Here is a 21,646-nt window from a genome sequence, read left to right as displayed (position 1 = left end):
CAGAGGGGGGGGGAGGCAATTAGTGGGATTTGTCAAAGTGAAATGCAGCCCCTGTAAAACAGCACACTTCCCCCGCAGGGTAGGAATAATATAGGGACACTGGAAACTGCCTTTGTCAAGCAGTCTAGCTTACTGTTGTCGGCACTGGCTGGCAGCAGCTGTGCAGGGGTTTCCTAGCCTCACCTGGAGATTCTGAGCACTGAACCGCAGGGACCTTTTGTGTGCAAAGCAGACACCTTACTACCAGACTATATCCCCTTCTCTGGATTTATTTCAGTTGTTCGAAATTATTTCACAAGTGTCCTTTATATATTGGGATGTTGTTGTTTACAACAAGCTGGTGCGAGGCTGAGTGGGGGCTGGTAGCCCTTTGTCCCCAAACACAGTTTTGATCCAGTCCAAGGCCCGCATGTCAGCTCTTCTCAATGAGAAGAAAGGGCCCATTGATGTCGATGGGAGTTTTATAGCCCTCTTCCCTTGCCCCATGTAGCACTCCCAACCCAGCTCCTATTGGAAACAACAATCACCAAGCCCAAAATTACATCAGTCACACCACACCTAGTTTGGCCCGCCATCTTCAGCGTTAATGCAGGAAGTCCCCTTTCTCTGTCTATCTGCACATAATTGGTTATTCACTCCAGACCACCTGTCCACCAAGGCCAAGAATCACGGGCAAAGCTTTCATTTCGTAGTTCAGTGTAACCCACTAGGATTTCAGCGATCTGAAAGAGCTGTGTTTGTGGGGTTGAGCTGGCTCTCTGTGTTACAGACAGATGTAAAGTTGGCTTTCATCTGCTTCCATTTATCTTCCTACCTAGACATTTGTGCCTCCCCCTCTACCTGCACCCAAGTCCATCTCCTGCCTCCCTCTTTGTCAGCTCCTCTTCAGGATCCTCTTTCCCTGTTGCCCAGGTCAGTTTATCAATAAATGAAGGAACTGCTTGGTACCAAAAGAGAGTAATGACATAGCGATCCATTACAAATGATAAATGTTTAATCATGCAAAGAGATGGGAGAGGTGGGGGCGCTTTTATTTTTATTATTTGGCTTGCAGGCACCAAATGTTAGAATGAGCCAGAGCTATTCATTATGTGTAAAATAATCAGAGGAGACATCTCTAAGATGGTATAGCAAACATTTATTAATGGTGAAGCCTCCACTAAATGGCTGGATGTCCATTTCGTATACGTCAGGGGTGGGAAGGAGGCTCCCAGGCCCAGGCTGCTGTCTGGGTTCATTTTCTCTCCCTCTCTCTCCCACCCCTTCTCTCGCCCTTGTGCATATTCCCAGATCAGCCTCCACACACTTGCATGGCAAACTTGGTTTGAATTGCAGCAGAGTTGGATAATGAGGGGGCCTTTGATTCCAAACCTGAATTAATTTCCAGTCGCTTAGTTCCTCTTACCGGGGTTGGGTGCTCAGAGAGGGGGGCACGCAGCAGGTAGATTGGGATTGGGATGCACTGTGATCCACAAACTCTCCGTGTTTTGTAGAGTGAGGTAATATAAGCCAACCACAGCCAACTTCTAGCATTCCTCTCTCTCTTTCTCTCTCCTAGCTGTTGTTCATTAAATGAGGGGAACGCAGCAAAAGCAGGGAGGATGTTGAGAGAGAAATGGCGGGCAGGGAAAGCATAAAAAGCTCTCCAGATACAGTGGTACCTTGGGTTAAGTACTTAATTCGTTCCGGAGGTCCGTTCTTAACCTGAAACTGTTCTTAACCTGAAGCACCATTTTAGCCAATGGGGCCTCCAGCTGCCACTGCGCCGCCGCTGCGCAATTTCTGTTCTCATCCTGAAGCAAAGTTCTTAACCCGAGGTACTATTTTTGGGTTAGTGGAGTCTGTAACCTGAAGCGTCTGTAACCTGAAGTGTATGTAACCCGAGGTACCACTGTATACCAAAGAAGATTCTAGATCTGGGGTGTGGCGAAAGTGAGGTGCAAAGTGGCCAGGAGGCATCAAAGGGTGATGCAAACCTAGGCCAGAGCCCAAGGCTGTGTCCACACCATATATTTAAAGCACACGACTTCCTCCAAAGGAATCCTGGGAGCTTTGGCTTGTTAAGGTTCTGGGAATTGCAGTTCTGTGGGGTAGTAAACTACAGTTCCCATCCTTCTGGGGGGAAGTTCTGTACTTTTCACATAATTTAGATGTGCGGTGTGGATGCAGTCCAAGCCAGAGCGATAGCTGTGGGGTGGGGGTGGGATCTAGCCAGGGATTCTGCCCCGGGCAAAGCCTCCAGAGGGGCGCCATTACCCAGTCTCCCAGCATGACGGAAAGGGTGAATGGCATCTGCCAGCTCAGTCCTTCAGCTTTGTGGGGGAAAGGGGAAGAAGGCTCATTTAGAACGAGATGCAGGGAGAGTTGGAAAATCTGGAGAGGCTATGTGGCCGTCCCCAGTGAAGCAGAAGATAGGATCCCCCGTGGGTTTGCAACTGTGTGAGAAAGAAATTCTGGAGGGACAGAGGGAGGGGTGAGTAGCTGAGGAAGAGAATCAGTTGGACTAGATGATCCTTGGGTCCCTTCCAACTCTTTTGATTCTATGGTCCCTTCAGAACCTTGAATGTGTTTAAATAGCTAAGGTTGAGTCATTTTACAGACCATACATGATCTATGCACAGGAAAGTCAGGAAGGTGTGAGCATTCTTCCTGCCAGAGGCAAACTCTGCTCAGCTCGGCTGCATTGGATTGAAGGGGATTTTCTACTTCAGACTCACAAAAAGCATTTCTTCACCCTACATGGAACCGAAAATGGACTACAAAATTATCATTTCCTAAAATGAGTAATCAAACTTTTTTTTCCCTGAAAGGAATCTTATTGAAGTCTACTCAGGAGCAAATTTACACATCAAAACTCATTGAAAGGGGTTTGCACAGAACCAAGAAGAGGGGTGAGTGGCAAAAAGCCTCAAGCTGGGGGACACAGCAGAAGGTCTTGGCTGATCTTATGGAAAGTGCTCTGATGGTGTTTCCTGCTTGGCAGGGGGTTGGACTCGATGGCCCTTGTGGTCTCTTCCAACTCTAGGATTCTATGATTCTATTCTATGATTCTAAATGCAGTCTTTTAATGATCCTGTGACCAAATAAATCCAATTCAAAACCTGACCTCAGATAGACAATTGCTGCACATGGAAGTTCTACTTTTGACAAACCGTTTGCTCTCACTAGAAGAGATGCTCATTTCCCCTTTGGTCATACAGTCATCACACCTCATAGGACTCCTTTGTAGTCAGATTATATATTGCCTACTTTTTTGTGCCCTTGTGTGTGTTGGCTGCAGCAACAAGAGGAGGTGCTAGGATGCTCCAAAACATGGCAGTGTCTCACCTGCTGGAGGTACCACCTTAGCAGGTGCCTGATGCCACTAGCCCAGGACTATGCCTGCCCCAGTCCAGCCTTCTCACCCAAGACAGGGCTAGCTTTGTCAAAGGAGCCGTGCTACATTTATGCCTCTCATGAGCGCGCTTGTCATTGCTCTCATCTGAATGAAGCTTCCCGCTGCTCTGATCTCTACTGATGTGTGCCATCTTGTGCCGCTTAGTTCATAAAGATCTAACAGGATCACAAACCACAGGTAGCCTAGCTGAAGGCCACTGAGGATAATTATACGTAGCATCTGCTTAACAGGCGAAGGATCATTAGCTCCCTGGGTGATCCCCCCCTGCTGGCTCCCTCCGCCTCAACTTCGGCCTTTTGAAATATCAGAATCCGAGCGAGATGGAATGCCACAGGAGACTCATTCATGCCCTGCGACACTTTCCCCATTCTGATCAAGGTAGGCAATGCGAGTCATTGCGATCTGCTTTTACATTAAACATGCTTGATATGCATACCATTACAGTCATACCTCATGTTACGTCCGCTTCATGTTACGTCCCGTGGCGACCCAAAAGTACTGGAAAGGGTTACTTCTGCGTTTCACCGCTCACGCATGTGCAGAAGCACAAAATGACATCACGCACATGCACAGAAGCGCCGAATTGCAACCTGCGCATGCGCAGACGCGCCGCTGCAGGTTGCGCTCTTTTCATGTTGCAAACGGGCCTCCAGAACGGATCCCGTTTGCAACCAGAGGTACCACTGTCTTTTCTTATTTATTAAATTTGTACTCCGCCCTTCATCCGAAGACCGCAGGGCGGTTCACTACATAAAAATGCAAAATGAGAACGCAAAACACTGAATAAAAACAAGAACAAAAACAAACCAGTCATCGCCCGCCAACAAACACATTTAAAAGGACACAGAACGTTAATCGGCCAAAGGCCCAGTTGAAGAAGAACATTTTTGCTTGGCAGCTAAAGAGATGCAATGAAGGTACCAGGCGAGCAGCTCTGGGGAGAGCGTTCCACAAATGGGGAACCGCCCCAGAAAATGTCACTACCCTCTGGACCTCTTGCAGCAGACGCATATACAAAGGGCCTCTGATGATGATTGCAGGGTCCAGGTTGGTTCATATGTAGAGAGGCAGTCCTTGAAGTATTATGGTCCTGAGCTGTTTAAGGCTTTATAGGTCAAAAGCAGCACTTCGAATTGGGCCTGGAAACTAGTTAGCAGTCAGTGCGGCCGGGCCAAGATTGATGTAATATACTCAAACCACCTTGCCCCATTGAACAACCTGCCTCCTTCAAGCAGGCAGAGACCATCCTTTCTCCCAAGGAGGCATTCCTCACCTCCCTTGCCCAGCCACCTGTCCTGCTAGGTTTTTTTCAACCGAAAAGAACAAGGGTCCAGCACCTTGTCCACATCCTTAAGCCTAACTTAACTGAAACTTGTCCAACGTAACAGGACTAGACAGTGCTCTGGGCACCTCTTGAGAGTCAGCTGCTGTGGCAGTGGAGTCAAGGTCCTGGTGGATGCAAGCAATTTTATCCTCAAAATGCTTTGCAAACAAGTCACAGCAAACACCCTCGGTTCTACCATCTCTTTTGGGTCAGACTTTACTGATGGCATTTATTTAGCTTATGCCTGGCACAAAGGAGCCGCCACCAATGGTTCTTCCCTAGAGTTCTTTTGAAATTTGGGGAGGGGGTCTTGCAGCTTTATTTGGCTCAGGACCCCAATACCTCAAGGATTGCCTCTCCCTATTTGAACTGACTGAGAGCCTGCAATTGCCAGAGCAGCCGCAAACATCTGGAGGGCACCATTTTGGCAAAGGCCGGTCCACACTTTGCGAAAAGAAAAGCCATCTCCAACCAAACTCCCAACACGGATTCTCTCTGGAGGAATTGAGTTTTATCGTTAATAACCTACCGCTAAAAGAGTAACATCTGTTTTGGGCAAACTGTAATGAGATTTAAACCCCAGGTGGAAGGAGAACTCTGCAGTAATAAATGGCGCTGTATGTCTAAATAGTTTTAATTTTTTTGCTGGCAGAGATGGCTGCGTGTTGTTGTTGCTTTTACCTCAAGGCCCACTTCGCCAGCTTTCTCCTCGCGCCCCCTTTTGTTGTTGTTGCTGCTGCTCCTTAATGATTGCCATTAATTTCCAGCGTGGCAGATGGAGTCTAAATCTAACCTAGTGGCATTTGAAATGAGAACCGTGGTGTGTCGAACGTATGCAAGAGGGTGCGCTGCTGTCTCGGAGCAAGTCTGCTCTGACAAAACCCTTTTAGCTTTCCGAGCGAGATTCCCCTTTGAGGTTTGCGCTTGCCGCTTCCTCTTTGGAAGCAACACTAACAACGCAAGCCCCATACGTGTCTGCTCACAGATAAGAATCGGGGAGACATCCATTCCAGGTTGCGTTTTAATGGGGACTTACCGCACCAACACTTCTCAAAGCAATGCGTGAAGTAGAAATGCAGGTCCCCTTTGAGATCTGTGGCGCAGTCGGCCATATGTGGCGCAGTCGGCCATATGGGCACGTTAGCAAAAAGTGCACACTCACGTATGCAGACTAGTGAAAATAACATGCAATTCTGTTAGGGGTAAATTTGAACCGCTGACCTCCTGATCGGCAAGCCCAAGAGGCTCAGTAATTTAGACCACAGCGCCACTTGCATTCCACATTCGAATCCCCGAGACGGGGTGAGCTCCCATTGCTCTGTCCCAGCTCCTGCCAACCTAGCAGTTCAAAAGTACGCCAGAGCAAGTAGATAAATAGGTACCGCTGTGGCGGGAAGGTAAACGGCGTTTCTGTGCGCTCTGGTTTCCATCACGGTGTTCCATTGCACCAGAAGCGGTTTAGTCCTGCTGGCCATATGACCCAGAAAGCTGTCTGTGGACAAACGCCGGCTCCCTCGGCCTGAAAGCGAGATGGGTGCCGCAACCCCATAGTTGCCTTTGACTGGACTTAACCGTCCAGGGGTCCTTTACCTTTACCTAGGGGTAAAATGCTTGCCAAAATGTGTGTACTAAGCCAAGCTATGTAGAACAATACCTATTTGGGGAGCTATGTGTATGAAAATGCAGGTCAGTTTTCTTGTAGACAATTGCAAACATGTGGAAATAAGATGAACCAAATTAAGATTGGAAAAATGAGGAACGGAGCTAGACACTTCTAGCCGTCCCCACTTACAAGCACCATTGAGTCCAATGGGGACTTCTCTCAGGTTAGTGATATGGAATTACAACCCAAAATGTCTTTGAGTTATGCATTGGTGTGGGGAAGCTTAAGGCTAAGCAACAAAACCCCCATAGGTGCCAATTCCCTGGGGCCCTGGGTGCCCGAGCACCCACAAAATTCCCTAAGAAGGGACCAGAGACACCCACAAATGTTGGTGCCAGGGCCATGCACACTGCATGGCACCCACGGCCCTGGGCACTCATGGTCATGGCACCAAGTTGGCACTCCTGCCACCCCAATTGGTTGGCCCCACTTGTAGGCCATGAAAGCTGGGGACGATTTTCGTTACTGGGTGGAGAATATTTTTTGAGAGACGTTTACCAGAGCTCCCTTGTAACTCTGTTAGATTGGAGGCTGCCATCACCCCCAGAAATGCCACTGAGCAAGAAGTGTGTTGGGTTAAAAGGTTTGCTGCAGGCGAGACAACCTTTATTTTGGTGGCAGCTGCCCAGTGTCAAGATGCATTTTGGGAGAAAGATGGTGGCTTCCAGCCAAGAGACCTCTAGCAAGTTTCAACCCACTTGCACCTGAAATTCACAGACCCCCCCAGCTAAAATGCTAAAGAGAAGAGAACATTTTAACACAAACATGTTGAGGCTGAACTTCCAAAAGTTTAATCCAGTCCTCATCAAAGACAGTTATTCACATATGCCAGGCACAAGACTTTGGTATGTCTTAACTGCTGGAATATGCAGAAAGATCTCAAAACTGGCATGGGATCAATGCTGAGTGTGCGCTCTGTGTCTCTGGACAATGCTTTGCTCTGCTCTTATCTCTGCCCAACAAACCTACACTTGCAGGTGAGTGTTTGGGATGCTGCTCTGCAGTAGAGTGTGATTGGCTCACCCAGTCACTTGCAGTGCAAAGATAGAGCAGCAGGATTTCCCTCAGAGGAGGCTTTCCGGTGCTTCTCTGTGCGACTCGCTGGACTGGACTTCCCTCCTTCCACGCAGGGAGCTTAGTTGGAATATTTTCTCCCTCTGAAACCATAGGGGGCTGGCCTCAGTTGAAGACAGGTCATTCTGACTCCTAGCCACTCTAAATGAAAAACAACTCAAGTAGAAGAACAAATCGTGCCTCCAATTTAGGGCAGGGGGAACAACAACACAGTTGGGTCAAGGTGACCATGTGTCGGGGGGAGGGCAGCAGGAATCCTGCACATTTCATGGCTGAGACAAAGAGGAAATTTTTGCAGGCAGATTGTGACAGAAGAGCTGAAACTGCCCCCCTCTTGCAAAAGAAACACAGTCCTAGAGTTCTCCCCCCCCCCCCAATATTCATGGAGGGGTCCTATAGGCTCTCTCTGTCCCCATTTTTGCCACATGTGGGTGCCCATTCCCATGTGGTTGTTGAGATGCTAGCAGAGTTACTCTCTAGGATTCAGCTGTTTCCTCAGTATGTTGGCAGATCCACACCATAGATTTAACCCCCATTTAAAGCATGTGACTTCCCCCAAAGAATTTCAGGAACTATAGCTTGCTTAGGGTGCTGGGAATTGTAGCTCCGTGAGGGGGAAGCTACAGTTCCCAAGTTTCTTGGGGGGGGGGAAGGATGTGCATGGGTTTTCTTTAGATAGAAACCTCTTGTGCATAAAAACACAGGCATGTGAAATGTCAGATAGCTTGTAACCTGCTGGAAATGATAAAGTCCATTTCCAAGTGGTGGCAATGCATCAACCCTCCAGCAGTAAAAATGGGGACATGCTTGGAGCCCTCCTAATCTCATTGCTAAGATTGCCGTGCCCTTAAGCAGGGCATCCAGGTTGACTGGAGGTCCCTCGGGAGAAGAGGCGAGGAGTAAGAAGGTTGGGGTGGAGGAATTCAATCCAGTTCATGTTTAAAAGGGAGTCCCCCAAATTCTGAATCAGTTTGCAGACTGAAACACTGCTATCTTTTGAAATATGTAATGCAGTTTTCTTGCCAAGCAATGCGTAGAAAAATGCATAAACTGGAGGAAAGTGTACATTAAAAAAAATCATATCATACAAGAATGCACTATATTCCCAGACTTCCCTGGGAAGCAGGACAGATCGTTAAACCACTCCAACGAATGAAGAATGGCAAGTCAAGCTTATGGAATATGCAGAAATGGTGAAACAGACAGAAAGAATTAGAGACAATGATAATGAAGAATTTAAAAAAGACTGGGAACCCTTTATGTTGTATTTACAGAAATACTGTAAAGATATGGACTCACGAGTAGGGTTTGAATAAACACTTACAAGTAAGAAGATAAGATCAACGGTTAAATAAGGACAACATGGAATGAAATTGATTGCAAGATGTAATCATGAAGGAAAATTTGGTATAAAACTGAGAAGAAAATAAGAGTATTAACATATAAGATTATAAAAATAAGATGATAATTAAGCAGAAGTAGTAAATATTTGAAGAACCAGAAGGGGAAGTTGAGGGAAGTCACGGGCAGGGGGTGTTTTCTTTTTCCTTTTATATGACAAATGTTATATTGTGTTGTTTGATTGAATATAAAATGGTAAAAAATCCAATAAAATCTTCTTTTTTGAAGAACTCTCAGGACCCTTAACAAACTCCAGCTGCCAGAATTCCATGGGGGAAGCCGTGACTGTTCAAAGTGTTCTCATGGTACTTTAACTGTATTGTGTGAATGACACTGTAAAAAGGTAAAGGGACCCCTAACCATTGGGTCCAGTCGCGGACAACTCTGGGGTTGCGACGCTCATCTTGCTTTATTGGCAGAGGGAGCCGGCGTACAGCTTCCAGATCATGTGGCCAGCATGACTAAGCCGCTTCTGGTGAACCAGAGCAGCGCACGGAAATGCCATTTACCTTCCCGCCAGAGCGGTACCTATTTATCTACTTGCACTTTGACGTGCTTTCGAACTGCTAGGTTGGCAGGAGCAGGGACTGAGCAAGGGGAGCTCACCCCGTCGTGGGGATTCGAACCGCTGACCTTCTGTTCGGCAAGCCCTAGGCTCTGTGGTTTAACCCACAGCGCCACCCGCGTCCCTTCTGAATGGGACTGTAGTTGCCCCTATATTGCAGAAGACCAACAAAAGTTTTGCTGGGATAGGAATGCCGCCTAATCCAGAAGCTCTGGGGAGTCTCCTAATGACTATCGGCACCCCTAATGAACTACAGCTCCCAGAATAATTATTTTGGGTTGGAGGGGAAGCTGTGTCTGTTTAAAGTGTCACCACAAGAGCTTTAAATGTTTGGTGTGGGTGTGGCTGGTGTTTGGTGTTTGGTGAAAGACAGGGGCCAAAATGAACCACTCTGTGTTGTGCTGCAGGATGTTATTCACAGCCAAAAGGAGGCCCCTGCAGTTGCAGCACAACTCCCCATTCGGCTCCCCATTCAAGCCCTTGGCCTATAGTGGAAAGCAGAATGACAACTCCTTGAGCCATTCATACCAGCATCTGAACAAAAAATCCCCAAGAGGGACACAAAAATCGATAGCAGGGGCAGGCTGCAAAAAAATCAGGACTGTCTTTGGTAAATGGGGGAGCAGATGAGATATGCAACAAATGTGAAATCTGCAACAAAATGTTGCGGCGTGGAGTGGTGACCATTCCAGACCCTCTATTCCAATCTAGTCAGCATTCAGTAGTCACTAAGCATGCTCCATCCTCTTCAGGCTGTTTCTTACATGCACACAAAATCACCCCACCCCTCAAACAACAACACCCCAGCCCAAGAGTCTGATAACTTTGGGGTTTTCCCCAGGCCTCATAGATGTCCCTCATATGAATGGGTGGTGCTGTTTTGGCTGTGTAAACATCGGCACTCACAGCCTTAACATTAGAGACAGAATGAATTACGAGAAGGCTAATTCTGCAGGAAGATCGCGTTTTCCCAGCATAACCAAACGGTAGAGAAGTCCTGTGAGAGATGAGACCCAATGAGATCCATCTTGTCCTGCATTTTGTTCCCACAGTGGCTTGCCAGATTCCTCAAAAGAAGCCTACAAGAGGGCAAGCGACAGCTGTCTCCCTGGCTTGCCCTCTTCGCTTTGAAACCAGGGCACTCTCAACAGTGGCGTAGTGTGGGGGGTGCAGGGGGGGCCGGGCGCACCGGGCACACCATCGGGGGGGGGCGCTCGCACTCGCAGCTCTCTGCCCCTACCTGGCTCACTCAGGGTTAGGGGGCGCAAATTACTTGCCTTGCCCCGGGTGCTGACAACCCACGCTACGCCACTGACTCTCAAGGGCCTTTTCAGAGAGAGAGAGATCATCCAGGCTCAGCGATCGCTGGGCAAAAACCTCCCTGCCTCCCCAGCCCTTGCTAGCAGTCCCTTTTATAAACGGAGGACTCAGAGGCCACGTTGTGCTGTGGGCAGCCAGCTGCTTTGATCCCGCCTGATCTGGGGCTCTTTCCCCATGCGCAGCAACAGGAAAGAGGGGCAGGGTCTTAGGGGGAAGACCCGGGAGAGGAAAGAGGCACAGAGGTTTCCTCCATCTGCAGGGAGCAGGGAAACCCAGCGCAGGCGAGCTGCTGGCCAGAGGAGGGAGAGGGAGAGAGAAAGGAAGAAAAAAAGGCCACGTCTCAGGTGATGTAGATAATCACTTTTAATCTCCTGCTCAAAATAGCCCAAAGTCAAGTAAAGGAGGGATTATGGGGCTTAAGCCACTGGTATTGTCCGTGTGTAACAGACTTAGTCTTCCCCTGAAAGGAGGAGAGAAGCTGCAGCGGACTTGCTCTTAAGAAGGCCCCTTGGCCTCTGAGGTGAAGGCTGCCCTCCCACTTGCTGGAACCAGGGTGGCAAAACAACACATAATTTTGCCACATCTCCAAGTCTCCAGATTTGCCTGGCCTGCTCCACGCAGCAGAGGGAGGGCTTGAATCTCCCGGTGGGAGAGAGTGTCTACACACACACACACACACACACACACACACACACACACACACCCCTTGTAAGTGTCAACCCAGGGGGAGCTGACTGCAAATTATTGCATAGACTCGGGGGGGGGGGCAGGTCTGCCCTCCTTCCCTCTCCCAATTAACCTCCATCTCCAGGATTCAGTCATGCTTAAGGACATCCCTGGGGCCCAGACCCTGTGAGATCAATGGGGCCCTCACCAGCTTCCCTCCCCCCAGCTATCAGGTTTGGGCCCTGAAATCTCGGGGTCTGGGATGCTCCTGACCTAGCAGTAGTAGTCCATCTGTCTAGTCCTGTCTATTTTGATTGACAGTGGCTGAGGTCTCATGCTTTCCTAGCAGGTTGCAGATTTGGTGGGCTACAACAAATCCCAGCAATGCCAGAATCGGGGTGATGGGAACTGGAGACCAGCCAAGTTTGGGAAATACAGCCTTGATCAAGAAACCGAACCTCATCCATATTCCACACTGAAGCACCCACAGGTACACGCATCTGCTGTAGTGAGCCTTCACCACCACAAGGGGCGCTGCTGATCCAGCTTTTTTCTGCCTTGTCGGATAAAGTTCAGGGGAAGTGATTTTGATAAAAGGGGCAGCATCTATACACTACAGTTTTAAATGGGTTTCACTGTTATTCCCTCTCCCTAGGGAACCCTGGGAAATGCAGGTTTGACAAAAGAACTTCAATTCCCATGATTCTTAGAGCAGAACCATCGGCTCTCTGGGTCTAAAACTACAACTCCCAGCAAGCATGGCCAATGGTCAGGGAAGGTGGGAGTTGTAGTTCATCCCCACCTGGAAGCCCAGAGGTCCGTCCCCCCCCCTCCGATTTAAAGGAAGCCTAACAGTACAACTGGAATAAAATATGATATGTAGAGTAAATGTCCCCAGAGTAAGTCAAACATGTGAATGTTTTATTTCCTTTACTTTTACTTTCTAGTCTGTGCATGACTGCAGATAAAACTAGCAGAGATAAGCAAACCTCCACAAGCACAAACAAGCTACATATTGCAAATTGCCTGTTGCAAGTGGCGCGCTGCAACATAATGCTGCAGTGTGGGTTGCTGCTGTTTAGGATTCCAGCCATGCCATTCCATCCCCATCCCCCACTGGACAGTCAGCCAGCATTCTACGCCCACTGAGCATGCTCAGTCTTCGTTGACCTGTTTCGGCAGTTTTCTCAAGGTTTTTTGTACTTCTGCAAACCTAGGGGTGGTTCGCCAAGCCCGCTGACACCCATCACTCTTTGTTCATGGATGACACCATTCTGGCTGCGTAAGCAAGGGGGGGGTAGTCCAAAACATCGGAGGGGGCACCAGCCTGGGCAAAGGGTGCCTTGCGGGGTTTCAAAGGAGGTGACTGGCAGGACTGTTTTGTACAGGGGGCAAAACAAAGGCCCCCTTCATCACAGGGACGGGAAGTTTGCTCATACCAAAAAATAATGGGGGAGATTTCCCCCTCTCTGTAAGATCCCTCCTACTCCTTATCTGTATGAGTGGTGTTGGAGAGAGAGAGAGAGAGAGAGAGAGAGAGAGAGAGAGAGAGAGAGAGATATTGGCATTAGACTGGGAAATGGAGCGCAAATGTTAACTTGCTGCCCACAGGCCACTGAGACGCCACCAGCTGGGAACATTTCTCGGCTCTGCAGGAGGAGGCTGGTGATTGATGCACCTCTAAAAATCAAGCCTGTTGCCTCAACCTTTCCTAGGAAGGAGAGGAACACTCAGCTGTGCAAATCCTTCTACTGGCAGACATGGTCACCTTCCCAGTTTTTTTTGGTGGGGAAAGGAGAGGGGTCGCCTGCACCTTGTCCTCCTTTGCCCCTGTGCCAAACTGTGTCCCAGATGCATGCCACTGGCTTGTTACAGTCACCTTCCCAGTAAAATTTGTCCTCTACTTATTTCAACACCCCCCCCCCCCCGCCCCCGGTTATGCTTCCTCGTTCCCCAGGTCCCATTGCTTTTGAAAGATAAGCAGATGCAGCCCAGCTGATGCCAGGCAGAGAGCACTGACACTCGCTGTCAGAAAAGACAAAGCTTCATGGAAACTTGTGATGCGGTGAGTTTGGAGCTGGGGGAGTTTGGAATATGAACGTAGCCTGCCCCTGCTTTAATATGAAACCAGCTCCGATCCTTCTGGATTTGGGCCTGGGCTCATATATCCTACATGGTTATGGTTTACAACATTAAAATGGAATATTAAAAATAGTGTAACGTATCTTACAACCACAAGAATCAGGTGGGTCTTAAAAATATATGTCTTGTGGATCAATGAAGGTTGCAGATGCACCTTTGTGGGTAGGGAGTTCCACAACTTAGGGGTGTACAGTCATACCTTGGGTTACAGCCACTTCAGGTTGCGTTTTTTTGGGTTACAGACCGCCAAAATCCAGAAGTACCAGAACAGGTTACTTCCGGGTTTTGGCGGTTGTGCATGCGCAGAAGTGCTAAATTGCACTTTGCACATGCGCAGAAGCGCCAAATTGCAACCTGCGCGTGTGCAGACACACAGATGCAGGTTGTGAATGCTGTGGGTTGCAAACATGCATCCCGCATGGATCACATTTGCAACCCGAGCGTCCACTGTAGTGGTGTTTGTTCCACCCTCCTGCTGCTTCCCAGTCCCCCCCACCTCCCCAGAATTGCTCCCCTTATTCTAAACTTAAACAGTGGCAGGATAACGACAGCCTTTGCCCCGCCATTCCTTGGGTGCCTAGGCTGACGTACGGTAGCTGCACTGGGCCATTCACACTGATCACAGGTGAGTGAAGTTCTCCGGGGCTCCTGGAGAACAATGCTTCCCAAGACCCCTGCGCATGGGGCACTGGTGTCATAGCATTCCATGGTGTCACAGAATCCGAAGGGACATGAGACTTTGCTTCCACAGCTAGTCTTCAGGTGAGTCTGGGAGAAGGGAGAGGTGGCCTCAGGGAGGTTCGCAGAGAGTGGGGGCTGGAGCAAGTGGTTTTAATTTTGATGCACTGCTGATGACATCACTCCTAATAGGATGTGGTTCCTAAACTTGGATCTGGGCTCAGGAAACAGACCACTCTGTTCCAACTTTGGAGGAAAACCTACTGGTTTTCAAAGCAGACATTTGAATCAAGTGAGCAGAACTGTACTATGAAATTCCAGTGGGAAAGGTGAAACACAGGGCTTTACGTGTGTAAAAATAAACATTAAATGTATGTCAAAACAAAACAAATTCCTTCCAGTAGCACCTTAAAGACCAACTAAGTCAGTTCTTGGTATGAGCTTTTGTGTGCATGCACACTTCTTCAGATACACTCTTTAATTATAATGTCTGGGTTGTTTCTGAGATTATCTATGGCTCTCTTTTCAGCATGGTTTAGATTTTGTTGTAAGCGATGGTGTTTTCTGGTCACATCTGTTTGGATTCTGTGGCGGAAGCAGTCAATGTACAAGTCCAGTGTGGTATTGCGTGTATCTGAAGAAGTGTGCATGCACACGAAAGCTCATACCAAGAACTGACTTAGTTGGTCTTTAAGGTGCTACTGGAAGGAATTTGTTTTGTTTTGACTATGGCAGACCAACACGGCTACCTATCTGTAATTAAATGTATGTATACTGCATCCTGCATCAGGACAGTTTTGATCCTTGGAGGTTTTTAATCAGAGGTTGGATAGCCATCTGTCATGGATCGTCTAGTTGAGATCCTTCCATTACCAGGGGGTTGGACTAAATGACCCTCAGGTTCCCTTCCAACTGCAATTCTGTGATTATTCTTAACTTGTATCGGTTCAGCAGATATGCACATATTTGCCTAGGCCTCTCTAGTCATGGGGACAGGCAAGCAGCTTGGTAGGATGCTGAAATAATCAAAATGTAAGCCGGAGTCCTGCTAGATAGACCACATCAAGGTGGACCCACCACACTGTCTTGCAACAGAGGGCAGCCAGAGGGCACCCCATATGAAGGATGCCCCACTCTTTGACCCTGGCACTCCCAGGTCTACTACTTCTGCTGATGGGTGTTCCATTTTCCTCTCGCACATTGAGATTTGAGCACAGAGTGTTTGGGGAGCCTATTTTAAGACCTGCGTTTCTGCTCCATGCAAAACCACTGGTGCGAAATGTCCAAGATCCGCTGGAAGTCCATTTCCAAAGAGAGTGCTCTCCTCCTCCTCCTCCTCCTCCTCTTGCAGGGGGAAGGCTGACTCACTCTTTTTAGCAAGAACGACTTTTGTTTTAGAAGCTTTAACTCCTCACCTTGGTTCACAGATTCTCAATCACCAGCTGGGCGAAGGCCCTGCACACTCTTGCTTTCTGTGAAAAGTAATTCATTTCGAGCTCAGGAACTGTTTCTTACTCAGCTCTTACACATGCTTTTTTTTTGGGGGGGGGGGACACAAAATAGCACGGCATCTCACCCAGCAGCGCAGCACCTGCCTACTGCTTTTCTGTATGGATGTGCGGTGCTTATAACTTTTAATGGAATGTTTCCTGTGGGTATACATGTCAGCTGTTGCTCCTGCGTAAAAGCAGTAATGGATGGCTTCTAGACCGGTTGTCTGGCTTCAAGGGTTTTTTGTTTTTTTAACTTTTAAAATGGGGGGGGGGGGAGAGAGAAGTTGTTTCTAATAGGCTATACCAGAGCACCACTTATTTTTTTAACACTTGGAAGGTTAAACAGTCCTTTCCGGAAGCCATTAACACTCGTTCCCTAAATTCCCAGCTAAAGCTTGAATGTCGACTGCAACATTTAATTTGGCCAATCCATTAGATCGGAAGGGGAGGGGGGGGGGAGATTTCCAGCCTGTCGTTCCCTATGAGACCCAGCCAGATTCATTATCCCACATTAGACCTTTTACCTATCTACCTTTGGTATTGCCTGGTGCAAGGTGGGTCACAACAAGAGCACTATCAGGCAGGAGATTGAGAAAAGCATCACGCCACATGCATGTTTGGGTTAAAAGGGGGCCCTGCGTCATAAAAGGCTGAGGACTGCTCCTCTACTCGGTTTGCGAGTTTCATGCAGAGGTCTTGGCCAGCCCTGCTTGGAGTACCAGTGCTGGAGATTGAACCTGGACCTCCTGCGTCCAAGTGAGGGCTCTGCCACCAACCTACAGTCCTCTCCTGGTTCTGGGGTGGTGGTTCAGTTTCTGCCATAGCTCTCCGCCCCTCCCCATAAACACCATAAGTATCAAAACTGGAATAAATTATGCAAACAGAGAGAGAGAGTGAGGGAGAGAGAGAGGGAGAGAAGAATAATGATGCAAAAGAAAATAAATCACTGCCATCTGTATAATTTATGGAGGTTGCTGAATTTTAATGTTTTTAAAGCCCAGAGTATTCACAGCTCTGGAAGCCACAGCATGTTTCATGCATGATAGGGCTTCTCAAACTTTTCTCTACAGTGACCCACAAGTCCAAATGTACTCAATACAGTGACCCATTGATTTATTGCTTGTTTTGTAACCGTTACTTAGAATCATAGATTCATAGAGTGGCAGAGTTGGAAGGGACCCTGGGGGTCATCTAGCCCAACCCCCTGTAATGCAGGAATTGCAACTAAAGAATCCCTGACAGATGGCCATCTGACCTCTGTTAAGGAACCTGCAATGAAGGAGAGTCCGCCACTTTCTGAGGTTGTCTGTTCCACTGTCAAAGAACTCTTACCATCAGAAGGTTCTTCCTAATGTTTCGTCAAAGTTGCCTGCCTTGTAACTTGAATCCATTGGTTTGGATCCTCCCCTCTGGAGCAGGAGAAAACAAGCTTGCTCCATCTTCCCACGTGACAGCCCTCGAGATATTTGAAGGTGGCTATCATATATTCTCAGTTTCTCCTTTTCCAGGCTAAACATACCCAGCTCCTTCAACCGTTCCTCATCAGGCTTGGTTTCCAGACCCTAGATCATCTTGGCTGCCCTCCTCGGCACACATTCCAGCTTGTCAACATCCTTCTTAAACAATGATGCCTAGAACTGGACACAGGACTCCAGGTATATTCTGACCAAGGCAGAATAAAGTGGTACAGTGGATGCTCAGGTTGTGAACGTGATCTGTGTGGGATGCACGTTCGCAACCCGCAGCGGCGTATCTGCGCATGTGTGGGTTGTGATTTGGTGCTTCTGCACATGCGCAACCGCCGAAACCCGGAAGTAACCTGTTCTGGTACTTCTGGGTTTCGGCAGTCCGCAACCCGAAAAAACACAGCCCGAAGCATTTGTAACCCAAGGTATGACTGTACTATGTTCTGGACCAGGGGTCAGCACCGTCCTTCAGACCTTGTGGGGGGCCGGACTACATTTTGAAAAAAAATAATGAACGAATTCCTATGCCCCACAAATAACCCAGAGATGCATCTTAAATAAAAGGACATGTTCTACGCATGTAAAAACACGCTGATTTCCGGACCGTCTATGGGCCGGATTGAGAAGGCAATTGGGCCGCATCCAGCCCCCAGGCCTTAGGTTGCATACTCCTGATCTGGAAACTATACTTCTGTTGATGTTGCCTAGAACAGCATTAGCTCCCCCTCCCCACCTTTCCTTTCCTTGCTGCTGCATCACATTGCTGACGCATGTTAATCTTGTGGTCTACTAAGACCCAGAGATCCGTTTTGCATGCATTGCTGTCAAGCTAGGTGTCCCCCGTTCTGTATAATGAGGGTCATGCAAGCAAAACTGACTTTACATCCCTATTAATGCAAAATTATTGTTATTATTTTACACAAAATAGTAGATTTTGTTGAAATATTTGTAGCACTTAGAAAGTTATAGTTACCCGCAGCCCCTCCAACAATTCTGTGATAAGATTGTGGTGTTGTGTGGGCAATTCGCACTGGTGTGCGGTGCTATTTGTGTAAGAAGTTTCGTAAAAAAAACTCCCTTACATGCAGCAAGAAGTCTTGGGGAAAGACTCCCATTGCCTCCAGTGGAAGACCTTTTCTGGAGTTCCATTGCTGTGGGGGGGGGGGTCATCACAGCTGGAGAGTGACCTCTTTGTTTCCACTGTGCTGCCCCCCTGCACAGCAATTAGGCTTGAAAGAAGCCTCTCATTGGTTCTAATTGCTGCGGGTGGGGGGTGGTTCTGATCTTCATGGAGATTGCAGGTGGAGGAGGCAGTATTAACCTTCGCCTCTCTGTGATCTTCACTCCCCCTCTAGCAATTAGACTCACGAAAGGCTCCAGTGCTGTTTAATTGCTGCAGTTTCTGCATGTGTGTGTCTGAGAGAGGGGGAATGTGTGTGTTCTGTGTGCAAATGGATGTACAGAGGTACCTTGGTTCTCAAACTTAATTCGTTCTGGAAGTCCTTTCCAAAACCAAAGCGTTCCAAAAGCAAGGCGCACTTCCCCATAGAAAGTAATGCAAAACGGATGAACCCGTTCCAGACTTTTAAAAACAACCCCTAAAACAGCAATTTAACATGAATTTTACTATCTAATGAGACCATTGATCCATAAAATGAAAGCAGTAATCAGTGTACTGTACCATAAAATAAATAAAACAGTATTGTAGATGATAAAAATTAAAATTTTAATTTTTTCTTACCTGCACTGATGATAGTCATTGTTTGGATGGGGGGCTTTTATCAATTTCCACAGTCAATCAATCAGTCAATCAATCAGTAACTGAACTGGGTTCCACATAGTCACAAAAACAAATTAATCGAAAAAGCCTCAAAAACAAAAACGCAAAATAAATAGCAAAAACAAAAGCACCAAACTTAATCGGTTCCGGAAGTCCGTTTGACTCCCGAAATGTTCGAAAACCAAGGTGCAGCTTCTGATTGGTGCAGGCGCCTTGGAAACAATAGCCGACAGTCACATCGGATGTTCAGCTTCCGAAAAACATTCAAAAACCGGAACACTTACTTCCGGGTTTGTGGCGTTTGAGAACTAAGGCGTTTGTGGCGTTTGAGAACCAAGGTACCACTGTATTGGGACGTACAAGGCTCTGAATGAAGGCATGTGGATGAGCAAGAATATGAGCCCCCTCCTCCAGAAGGCCAGGAAATGTGTCCCACTGAAAAAAGATTCCCCAGCCCTCCTATAGATCTGTTCTGTTTGCAGGATTTACTGTTAGACAGGGCCTTGCAAAAGCACCTCCTTCAATGCAATGATCTCTTTAGAATTGCCCATCTGTCAAGTTCCTCTCCTTAATCAAGGAACAGCAGGCAGAGGCGTCATAAGGTTTCTGCAGCTGTATGTCTGTATGCGAGAAATCAAGTCGAAGTTGAGCCACATGTGATTTCAAGACCAGTGTGGCCAGCGGTTAGAGCAGGCATAGCCAACGTAATGCCCTCTAGACACTGATGAACTACAACTCCCATCATCCTGGATCACTAAGCATTCCGAGAGGGGCTGAAACGGGTTGGGCGTCCAACAACAGATAGCTCCAAGAAGGCCAATCATGAGTTAACGTGTTGGGCCAGAACCTGGGAGACTGGGGCTTTACTCTCCACTCAGCCCTAAACATAAGAAGAGCCTGGCGGATCAGGCCCATCTAGTCCAGCATTCTGTTCCCACAGTGGCCAACCAGATGGGAAACCAGAAAGCAGGACTTGAACATAAGAGAACCTTGCTCTCCCTTGGTTTCCACCAACTGGTATTCAAAAGCATCGCTGCCTCCAGCTGTGGAGGTAGAGCAATATTCATTGTGGCCATCTTGAAGCCCATGGGGTGACCACCTTGGGCCAGAATTTAGTGGATCTGCTCACCAAGCTGGAACAAAAGCAAAACGAGTCAGCTTGTTCAGAATGCAGGAGCCATACAGCTAAGATGAAGGAATAGCTGTAACATAAGACTTCTAGAGAAGGTCTAAGGGCTCTCAGAGGTCACCCAAGGAGAAGAACTCTGCCCCCGTCTTCCAGGAATGTCAATCTACTGCAAGTGGAAAGCAGAATTTAATGGGAAGAGCAAGTGCTGTTTAGTTTTGAGATACTCTGGCTCCACGGACAGCTCTTTGTTCTCTGAAACCACAACATCTCTGGCTCGGGGTATTTTTTTTTAAATTCAACCCCTCCCCCCCCCCCCAGTTTGAGACTGGTGGGTCCTGACAGCTCATCAGTCTTCTGAACTTTGGAAAGAACAATGATTTAATGGCTGGAAGCTAAAGTTAGACACAGCCAGCCTTGAAATCAGGCGCAACCGCATCACGGCGGAGGTAATTAAAATGTTGAAACTCTTTGAAAGCAGAGGCGGGCGGCTCGCTGATAGGTTGACACCTCCAAGTCAGGATCAATCATTCTTGGAGTTGATTGGCTTTGGGATAAATCCAGTGGATTGTCGGCACTGAGGAGCCGCTCAAGTAATCCTCTTCTAAAGATTCAGCGAGACAAAAGCCCACTTGGGAGGCCAGTGGAAAGAGCATCGAGCAGATATTATGTAATAATATTTGTCTGGAGATGTGCTGATCATTTCTGAAAAATGTCCTTAATTTTTTCGAGGGTTGGTCTCAGGACAAATGAGAGAAAGAACTTCTTCACACAGTTAAACTATGGAACTCATTCCCTCCGGAGGCAGTGATGGCCACCAAGCTGGATGGCTTTAAAATAGGACTGGAGAACTTCGTGGAGAAGGAGAAGGCGATGGATGGCTACCAGCTGTGCTTCCATAGTTGGAGGCAACAATGCTTCTGAATATCAGTTGCTGAAAGCCAAAGGAGGGGAGAGTTGCTTCTGGCCTCATGTTTCCCACAGTCCTCTCTGGTTGACCACTGTGGGAACAGGATGCTAGGCTAGGTGGGCCATTGGCCTGATCCAGCAGGCTCTTAGGTCCTTATGGTCTGAAGGCAAATGAGACTAAGCTGGCTGGATACCTGGAAGGGTGACTGGGAACCAATCACCAGGAAGTTGCGTCGGGCTCAGTTAATGGAAGAAAGGCAGGGTAGAAATGTAAGAAGACGAATACATTAGAGCCAGTGAGGTGCAGTGGGTAGAATGCTGGACTTGGACTTTGGAGACTGGGATCTGAATCCCTGCTTAGCCATGAAGCTCTTGGAGTGACTTTGAGGCAGTCACTGCCGTTCAGCCTAACCTACCTCGCAGGATTGTTGTGGGCTTTAAATGAGGAAGGGGACAACCATGTACACCACATAGAACTCCCTGGAGAAAAAGGTGGGATATAAGTGCAATAAATAAATATAAAATAGCCAACCTCCCATTTCACTTGAGCCAAAGTCCAGTGATGCCAACATTAGAATCATTAGCTTATGTTTTGGGAAATTTCCAATGTCCCTTGAAATTTCCGACATGTCTAAATCAATG

At 47.8% G+C, this 21,646-nt stretch overlaps 1 protein-coding gene and 1 long non-coding RNA gene across 7 annotated transcripts in view; one reads left to right on the top strand and one right to left on the bottom strand.

Annotated features, from left to right (window-relative positions):
* The window catches only part of ELFN1 (extracellular leucine rich repeat and fibronectin type III domain containing 1), a 255,809-nt gene that overhangs the window by 3,763 nt on the left and 230,400 nt on the right, over positions 1 to 21,646 (bottom strand). Inside the window, exon 1 of one of the 6 annotated variants that reach the window (XM_081839700.1) lies at positions 12,850 to 12,867. The exons of the other annotated variants lie outside the window; for them this stretch is intronic. The gene's annotated coding sequence lies outside the window, so the exon portion shown is untranslated. Of the gene's footprint in view, positions 1 to 12,849; positions 12,868 to 21,646 lie in introns of those variants that run through there. 6 annotated transcript variants of the gene reach the window in all.
* Positions 367 to 13,958, top strand: LOC309329389. Its single transcript, XR_014151113.1, has 6 exons — positions 367 to 912; positions 2,811 to 2,891; positions 3,575 to 3,775; positions 9,088 to 9,164; positions 11,760 to 11,900; positions 13,368 to 13,958. It is a non-coding gene; the product is annotated as an uncharacterized lncRNA (long non-coding RNA).

The sequence above is a fragment of the Podarcis erhardii genome (assembly GCF_964252035.2).
Source record: "Podarcis erhardii genome assembly, chromosome: 14".
NCBI classification, from domain to species: Eukaryota; Metazoa; Chordata; class Lepidosauria; order Squamata; family Lacertidae; genus Podarcis; species Podarcis erhardii.
Note: the sequence above shows the minus strand (reverse complement) of the source record. Positions and strands in the feature narration are given on the sequence as shown.